Raw genomic sequence first — 9,795 nt, 5'->3', positions numbered from 1 at the left:
GTGAGTGAATTTTTTTTATCACTCTTTAGTTTTTTTTTTATAATTAAAAAAAATGTAATAATCTCAAATTATAATAAATACAAATTATTAACTTTACCTCTTAGCTACTAGTACAATAGTCCAAAGGGCACTTGAAAACTGCTGCAATAATATTAAATTTCAGCAAATTTTTTTTTTTGCCTTTTCCCGCATAGAATTTCGTTTTTCCCACCCACTTAAAATTTTTTTCAGCACTCCCTCTAAACCTCACTCACTCCCTCACAACAAAACCCTCTCTTTTTCCTTTCTCCTTCTCTCTCTGTCTCTCTCTCACGGCCCAGCCACCATCACCGCTGCCCAGCCCAGCCACCGTCGCCACCCCATCTCCTTCAGCCGCCGCCTCACTCTCTCCCTCATGATCGTTCCCTTCTCTCTCTCACGATCTCCTTCTCCCCGATCTGCCCTCCTCTCTTTTTCCCTTAGCTTTTCCCTCACTGTAAGTTTTGATTTTTGTGAAATCTGAGTTTGGAATTGGTGAAAGTTTTATGGGTTTTGTGGCTTTTTTCTTCTAAGTGAAATTTGACAAACTACTGTATTTTAAATTTTTTCCATAGAGAGTGGCTTGCCTAAGTGTCGAGGTGAGTGCTTGGCTCACCTTTGACTACGCTGAGTAGTAGGAGGGGATCTTGGAAGCTACTGTAACGTCTTTGGCAATATCATTCTCTGATACCTATTGTGTTTTTATGGTGATAGAAAGTTTTAATTTAAAAGAAATTCCTAGTTCCTAAGTTTACAAAATGGCTAAACTTAACTTCTTATTTCTTGTTTATCTGGAAAGGTACCAAAGCGAATGAAGCAGCCTATATATGTGTACTATCAGCTTGACAATTTCTACCAGAATCATCGCAGGTATTCTCCCCTGCCTTTGCCATACCCTCCAAATATTTTCTATATGATTAATGCAAGATACTATTTCATGAAATATGGCATCCTTTCTACAACCAAAAGATTTGCATATAAAATAGCTAGTCCTTTTGCATTTATTTGTTTATTATTTTGGCTGAGGAATTTGGAATAGCTACTAAAAAATTATTGGTTTTGCATATTGTTTATTATTTTGGCTGAGGAATTTGGAATAGCTACTAAAAAATTATTGGTTTTGCATTTATTTGTTTATTACTTTGGCTGAAGAATTTGGAATAGCCACTAAAAAATTATTGGCTATGCCTTAGATTCCACTCCAATCCATCCATAATAAGATTCAGATAGCATATTAAGTCTTTGGCTGTGGTTAGAGACACCAATTGAGTCAATTGACCCAAAACTTAAGCCATTAGATTTGGATCTAATTTCTTCTAAAAAAATAAAAAAAGAAAAGAAAAGAGAGTTGGATACAATTATATTATATTAACCTTATATTATATTAACCAATCTAACTACTCATTTTTGTCGTTAGTTTTCAATGTTAAACTCTATTACTTAACTAACCATACGGCTCATATGTGAAAATTGTAACAATTTAGACATATAAAAATACTTTTTTAGAACCGTTGGGATGTGGTAAGTTATGAATGAAAAATAACAAAGGGACGTTAGTAGTGGAATCATGTGGGAAATCAATAACAACTTATCACCTCACTAGAGTATGAAAAATCGTAAAAAAAATGTTGTGTATCTCGCATTACTAATTTGTTTTGCAGCTATGGATTAAATTGGTCATTATCCTTATCCACCAGCTTTATGCCTAACGTCCCATCTCTACTTTTGGGAATCAATACACCTACATAGAACATTATCAAACATAGAAGCCTATTATTTTACAATTATCAAGTTAATCTTTTTTAGGAGTTAAATATAGGCAAATTAAATCATATATGTACTTAAAAGTGTGGTCAAAAATCCAAATGGTCGCTAATCAAGGAGTTTGCTAGGAGATTGGCCTACATAGTTTTGATTCCCAAGTAAAATAATATGTAAATTATTATACTTCTTAACCCCAATTTACAGTTGTAATTTGTGAGATTGTTTTATAGGGGACTTTGGCACTTTGCCTACCAAAATGCCATCCAATGATGTCTTTGATGAAAATAAAAATAAAATAAAAACTATGTAAATTTGGGAAACCATGCTTTTATTTTTATTTCATGTATATTTTCTATATTTTTTTTTCTTTCTTTGGTGGCCTTTGAAACTTCGATCTCTAAAGAGCAGGAAGTTACGGGTACACAATAGAACATGGTTAATCCTGTCAATAATGGTATGTAGTGAAGAGTGCACCTTATTAAAATTGTTGCTGCACGTTATGATTTAAGAAAGGATTATTGGATTTGTGGGTGCCGTAACATGAAATTTTTTTAATGATGGTTTTCTTACCATTTGAAAACACAATATTGTGCCCGCTTCTTGGTAGGTAAAAATCATTGTAGTTTGTACTACAAGGAAGTGATTCCATTCATTAATTTGTGAAAAATAGCATCACAGAACTATTGGAGCATAAGAATGTGCATCTTATCAACTATATTTGGTTTTTTAGTCATATATATCTATACTGATATTGATTGAAGCTATTTATTTATATATGTTTTTTATAATTAGTTTATTTTTTTTTATTTTTTTTTTTATGTCGTATACAGGCAAATTCAAACTTTTGTATCTTATTGAAAATATATATATTGTGGTAATTTTCGGAACACTATAAAGAATGTTAAATGTAGAAATTTTGTAGAGTTCTCTGATGTGAGTTTTAAATGTGTAAGGCTTGTAGTGAGCTGAAAATCTATAGATTACTTGAAAAAGTTAATTAGGATGACAATGTTGACAACATATTTGTCCAATCTCAATTTTTTGGCTTGAGATTTGCTTTAGGCTGTGTTGATATTTCTATTTTGTGGCCAGATATGCGAATCTTTGGTATTTCTATTTATCAAGACCTAATGTTAACTGTACTAGTTATTTTTAAGAGTGAATAATTATACATGTGTTAGCAACCATTATAGTTGTTAGTTATATAATATGATGCTTTATAGAGAGTAGATAAAATGTCAGTTGATAAATTTTGGATGCATCATTCTACTAGATATATTAATGGGGTTGAAAATTTTCTTGAGTATTCATTTAAACATTCAATAAATAAAGATATGAAAATCAATTATTTGTGTGTTGATTGTAGCAATAAGTATTGTTGGATTGAGGATAAGGTCTAGCATCATCTTATACCAGAGTATCATCTTTTACTAATGGGTCATGTCTTTAACACAATCATACTGAAAATACATATTTATATTATATAATTTCATCATATTAATACTAACTAATAGTAGGTAGACGTGGCAACGACTTATATAAAAAAAAAAAGACAGACATGGCAAGGGAAGGTAAAAGTAAAGGCAGAATCATCACACCAAAAGCTACTCAAGAGATTACTATTCTTTTTTACCAAAAACTAAATGGAGCCTGGATGGCTTTTAGTGAATACCCAAGATCTGAGCTCGAAACTCTATATGCTTGCTATAGAGCTCAACATTTCAAGCATAAGCAACCAGATGAGGAAGTGAAGAATGAATTTGTAGAATTGGTGAAACGTTGTTATTCTGATTGGATGTTTCACATTAAAAATCCTATTTTTAAGAAGTACACAGAGAAAGAAGATTGTTATAAGAATGGTCCTTCCTTCATTCCTACACTCTTTTGGAAAAAGATGGTGGATAAATGGATGGATGGAGATTAGGGGGTGAGTATAAATGAAATACATGTCATGAATTCTCTCTATCTCTCTTGCACTCTCTTTAACCATTATTTGTTATTATTTTTATAAAAGTCAATATTTTAGTGTATGAATTATGTTTAATGTTTTGTTTTGTTTTGTTTTTTTAAGGATGGTACTAGTAGAGATGAAGAGGACAACTCAATCAATAACATGAGAGAGGTTGAAATCAGCTTGGAGGGTAACTCAGAGGAAGACTAGTATAGATCCTGTCACAATTCTAGTTGTTTGAGTTTAAAACAAAGTTTAATTTCAGGATTTCTTTGTATATTCTATATTTTAAAGTTTGAACTTATATGAATTTTTATCTTTCAATTGATCAATTTTTAGTAATTATTGGACTATCGTAACATGATAGTTAAAAAAAATTATATAAAATAATTAAAAATAATTAAATATTACAAAAATTATATAAAATATTATCACCGATGACACAAAAATTTAGTCATAAATAATTTTATAGTGACGACAAAGTCCCTCGCAATTTATAGAATAGTGATGCCAATTAACCCCTTGCAAAAAAATTTTAAGCGACAACTTAATGTCATCACTATTATTCATAACTAATTGCGAGGGGTTAAAAGCCCTCACAAATAAATTTTAGCGATGGCATTATTTTTCTTTAAAAAGTATGTCGTTAATTTGAAATTTGCAAATAACTAATTGCAAGGGTATAAAGGTCCTCACAAATAGTTGTTAACGACGACTGCTTTCCCTTGCTAAAAATAAGTCGTCGACTTTTCTCGTTATTTGGTAATATATTTGTGAGGGTGGATTTGTTCAGTAACAACGGTGGATTGCCCTCGTAAATTATCTATTTGCGAAAGTACGATCGCAAAATCTCCATTAGCAACAAGAGCAAATACGACGGCCTTCGAGGGCCATATGCCCTCGCTAATAACCTTTTGCGACTATATTTGAATTTTTGCGAGGGTATTCTATCCTCGCTAGTAGACTCTTTTTTTGTAGTGTATGTATCCCTGCTAATTTGATTCACCATCTCCTCATCCAGCATCCATTGCTCACTTTGCGAATACAACTCTTTCAATTTCTTCGATTTCTTTGTCTTCTTCTTCGATTTCTTTGTCTCCTTCTGAAGAAATTAAAATTTATAAGACATAAATGAAAAATGCAAACGACAGAATCCGCTAAAATAGAACTCCTCATTCGTTGCTAGCTAGGAAAGCCTAATAATCATGTCCAGTATTAAATATATAAATTTGACTTGAATTATAACAATAATAAATTTTTTTTTTTTTAAAAAAAAAAGAACGATAAGGATACTTATATATCACATTGTCTGCCGAGAAAAAACATGGTAGAAATTGAGTAAAAGTAACCAAATTCAATTATGCTAAGAATTGAGTAAAAATGCTAATAAATATTTTTTTAAATCAAGTTTAAATTGTTGAGGAGATAAACACCTTGGAGCTTCCTTGAGTAATTAATTAATTTTTATTAATTAATTAAGTAATTAATTATTAATATAACATATAGAGACACACTTAAATCCAAAAGCCTAAGTCCAATAGGCATGTGCTCAATTATGTTTTTTATATATATATATATATATATATATATATATATATATATATATATATATATATATTTGAAGCCGGAAGCAACCAATTTTCATTAATTTAAAGCATTAGCATCCAAATACAAAGTATCCACCACAGGTGAGGGATCCTCCTCTAACCAAACAATATCATCATCAATTAATCTAGCAAATCTAGCCAAAGCATGAGCAACACTATTAGCATTGCGCCTAACACAATTAATCGAACTGTATCTAAAGCTTGCAGCCAAGTACCAAATATCTTCATAAATTAATCCAAGCCATGAAAGATTCGGTTTAGCCTGGGAAATCGTCTGCATCACCAACGCACTATCACCTTCCAAAATAATCTCCATGAAACTAGCATCAATAGCAAACTCGAGGGCTTTACGACATGCAAGCACTAAATTGTTTTTGTCTCTCTCTCTCTCTCTCTCTCTCTCTCTCTCTCTCTCTCAAGCAACTTCTTATCTCTTTTTTTTCCAGTTTATATCATTTTTTTTTACCAATATAGGACCAACTTTATAGAAAGAAAAAAATATTAAAATAACCTGTATGATGTCTTTTTTATTTTATTTATCTAATTTTTTTATTAAATGGGATTCATCTTAGTACAACCTTAACAAATATCTGCGCAGTTCTTGTTTACATTTGCCAAAAATATTTGTTATTCCAAAATAAGGAATGTATTAAGATATTATTCAATTAAACTATTCCATGCAAAAATTCAAACTAACAGTTATTTAATATTAACAAAATATATACAGAAATAATAAATTAAATTACTATTTCTTAATACATATCTAATCTAACTAACAGATTGAAACTTGAGGTTATTTTCAAGATTGAAATTATTGAGAAGTTTATTCGACAATAACTTTGGGGAGTTATGACCCCCTACTGTCTATACACATTTTGCCAACGCAAATATTTGTGTTCCACGACTGGCACACAGTTTCATGCAATTCAAGGTTTTCTTTGTTTTGTTTTGTTTTTTTTTTTAAAGAAATAATTATAATATAGTGTGAAATTTACACTTAGAACCATTTCACCACAAGTCATCATTATTCCCAACTTAAAAAAGGTCCACATCAAAAAAAAAAAAAAAAATTAAAAAGGTCAATGGTTTTTCTTCTAATTATAATTACGCAAACCTTTTTTTTTTTTTGTAAGTCAATAATACTATTGATTAACGAAAAAAATATTGTCATTAATTACTAGTGGAGAAATGTAGGTTGGCATGAGATTGAGAGAATGAAATATGGGGGACATAAGTGAGTTTAAATGTAGATAGGTACATGGATCACTTGGCAGTAAAAAACAGTGATAGAAAGAAAATGGAGAGTGTCTTGTGACAATTCTCAAGGCCACTTATGCATAAACAAGCAGTAATTTGAACAAGAAAGTATGGAGTATTTTTGGCCAAAATTGGGAATTAATCATGTTTGCCAAACAATATAATTAGTAAGCACTATTACAAAACTATATTTTTTACTAACATCTTGAGTTTAAAATACTCGATTTTGGGTCTAAAAATCGAGTCTTTGAGACTCAATTTTAGTATTCTGATCACGTCTGATGTGACATTTTTTCCACATGGCATCTACCTAGAAATCGAGTCTGTAAAACTCGATTTCTAATGTTTGAAGCAAACCCTTTACTCTTTCTCATCAAAGAAGAAAGATAGAGAAAAAAAATCCCACAGCATGGCAGCCACCACCACCACCACCTAAAATCCAAAAACACCACCACCGCCAAATCCATACCCACAAACCCAAACAGACTGGACTCCGCCACCAGAGAAGAAAGATAGAGAAAAAAAACAAAAACAAAACAAAACTCACCCATAGCACAGCAGCCGCCACCACCACCTAAAATCCAACAACACCACCACCGCCAAATCCATACCCATAAACCCAAACAAACCGGACTATGCCACCTAATGACCCACCAAAACCCAAACCCACACAACCCACAACCCACTCACTGTTTCCCACAACCCAGTCACCGATGCCGACAACCCAATCACCGATCACTGACTCCACAATCCAGTCACCGAATCCCACAACCCAGCTACCGATTCCCACAACCTAGTCATTGATTTCCATAACCCAACCATCGATTCATCGATTTCACAACCCAGCAACCACCGTGACCCGCACCTCAACCTCGAACACAAACGTCGATGTCCACCACAAACATTGATCTCTACAAACCCACACCCTCAACCACGCCGATCCCTACAAACCCACACCCTTCATGCCAATCTAAGAGAGATGGACCGAGACAGAGAAAGGAGAGAACAAACAGAGAGTGGGGAGAGAGGAAGAGAATGTGTAAAGGGTGTGTTTAAAACATTATAGTTGTTTTGTAAATGGTGGGCTTATATATCAAGTCTTAGAGTCTCAATTTCCAAGTAGACGCCACGTGAAAAAAAAAGTCACATCAGACGTGATTAGAATACTAAAATCAAGTCTTTTAAACTCAAGATGTTAGTAAAAAATATAGTTTGAAAATAGTGCCTACTAATTATATTGTTTTGCAAACAGTGTTAATTTCCAATTTTGGTCGAGTATTTTCATCCTTTTGCACTTTCATGTTTGTTTGTTCGTTTTTTTCTCCCCCTCCCCCTCCCCCTCCCCCTCCCCTCCCCCTCCCCCCTTTGAGATAATTATATATGTATAATAAACATCCGATTTTGACTTTAGCCTAAATTAATTCATGTTTCAATTTAGTTTTAGAAATCTACAAATTGACCATATCTTTACTAAATCTACAAGTAGACGCCACGTGAAAAAAAAAGTCACATCAGACGTGATCAGAATACTAAAATCGAGTATTTTAAACTCAAAATGTTAGTAAAAAATATAGTTTGAAAATAGTGCCTACTAATTATATTGTTTGGCCAATAGTTTTAATTTCCAATTTTGGCTGAGTATTTTCATCCTTTTGCACTTTCATGTTTGTTTGTTCGTTTTTTTCTCCCCCCCCCCCCCCCCGCCCCCCCCATTTGAGATAATTATATATGTATAATAAACATCCGATTTTGACTTTAGCCTAAATTAATTCATGTTTCAATTTAGTGTTAGAAATCTACAAATTGACCATATCTTTACTAAATTGTTTATATATTGGTTTTTATAGGTTAAAAAAAAAAATCTCTTAGCAGGTATCATCATTGTAGTGCAATCACTGTTGATATTTTGTAGCTTTGGATGACCATTCTGTGTGAGTTCTGACGGTTGTTTCATCTTAACATGGATGGCCAAGGTAAAACAAATTAGAGGATTGACCCTACATTAGATTTTGTATCTTAGCATCAAAGTTTGATTTTTTTTTTTTTTTTTTTTTTACTTCTAATTCCGATCTCTTGCTTATGAGAATCCATTTCAATTAAATCTATCTTCACACCAATTGATGTGTTAAATTATGATTTTTTTTTTAGTATAGTCAATGTTAGCGCTCTAACTAATTGACGCAGTTATATTAAAGATTTGGATTGATAAAAGATTCATAAATATTATCCATACTAAAATACATTTTTCTAAAATTAATATAGAACTCATGAACTCATGAATAAGAGGAAAAATAGAAAACTTATGTTATTCCAAACCAATAAAGCAATAAAAATTAATGTTTTTCATATAGCACTTTACGGTTATATCATATTTTGTATTAAATAGTTTGTTTTAATTAGGTTGAACTTTGAAGTATCAAAGCAACTATAATTCATTAGTTTCTAATAATTATTACTCGTAAAAAAAGATGGTTTGTTGTTCAACTTGCAGCAAGTGGAAGATTTAATTAGGCTATTAGTTAAGGTTGACTAGCTATGTCCTATTAGACCATGTGTTTGTCACGCCCCGAACCCAACTATAAAGATAGGCACGTGACAACCGCCGCACGCTTATAAAGTAAGAATCTTACAAGTGTACAAGGCCTTCTTAGCAACTAAAATTTATCCTCAAAAATTAAATCAAATAAATCCAAAATACCTCAAAAAAAATTTTATGAATAGATCTCCAATAATTTAATAGGAACAAAATCCAAACCTCATGTACATAATGTCAATTGGCCAATGAATATAGAACTATTAGAAGACCATCCAATCCTAAAATCACTAAGTTTCTTTTCCTGCCCACAACACAACATCAAAACTCCCAAAATTTGTTATTCTTCACAATCTGAAATTGGAGGGAAAAAAGGGAGTGAGCTGACAACTCAATAAGTAACCAAAATCCTAATAAGTTCTATCAAGTAATAGATTTGTAAAGTAATAAGACGTAATATGAGTTTTCAAAAGTAATAACATACTATGGGTTTTCAAACATAACTAAGAAGTTTCATAGACTTAAAATAATAAATTGCAAATAGATCACATACTTTAAACTTACAAATATATCATAGATAGTTTAGAAAGTAGTCAGTTTTCTATATATCAAAAACTATAACTTACAATAGGTTCTAAAAATACATAAGCAATTTTAATGACTCG

The 9,795-nt window shown here is 31.8% G+C and overlaps 1 long non-coding RNA gene across 1 annotated transcript; it reads left to right on the top strand.

The window, feature by feature from the left end:
• The first annotated feature begins 270 nt into the window (after positions 1 to 270).
• Positions 271 to 4,013, top strand: LOC142644635 (uncharacterized). The gene is made up of 4 exons (XR_012845950.1): positions 271 to 475; positions 594 to 725; positions 818 to 888; positions 3,854 to 4,013. It is a non-coding gene; the product is annotated as an uncharacterized LOC142644635 (long non-coding RNA).
• The last annotated feature ends 5,782 nt before the right edge of the window (positions 4,014 to 9,795 follow it).

Source organism: Castanea sativa, chromosome 7, assembly GCF_040712315.1.
Source record: "Castanea sativa cultivar Marrone di Chiusa Pesio chromosome 7, ASM4071231v1".
In the NCBI taxonomy this organism is placed as follows: Eukaryota; Viridiplantae; Streptophyta; class Magnoliopsida; order Fagales; family Fagaceae; genus Castanea; species Castanea sativa.
The sequence above is the reverse complement of the archived record's forward strand: the minus strand, read 5'-3'. Positions and strand labels throughout refer to the sequence as shown.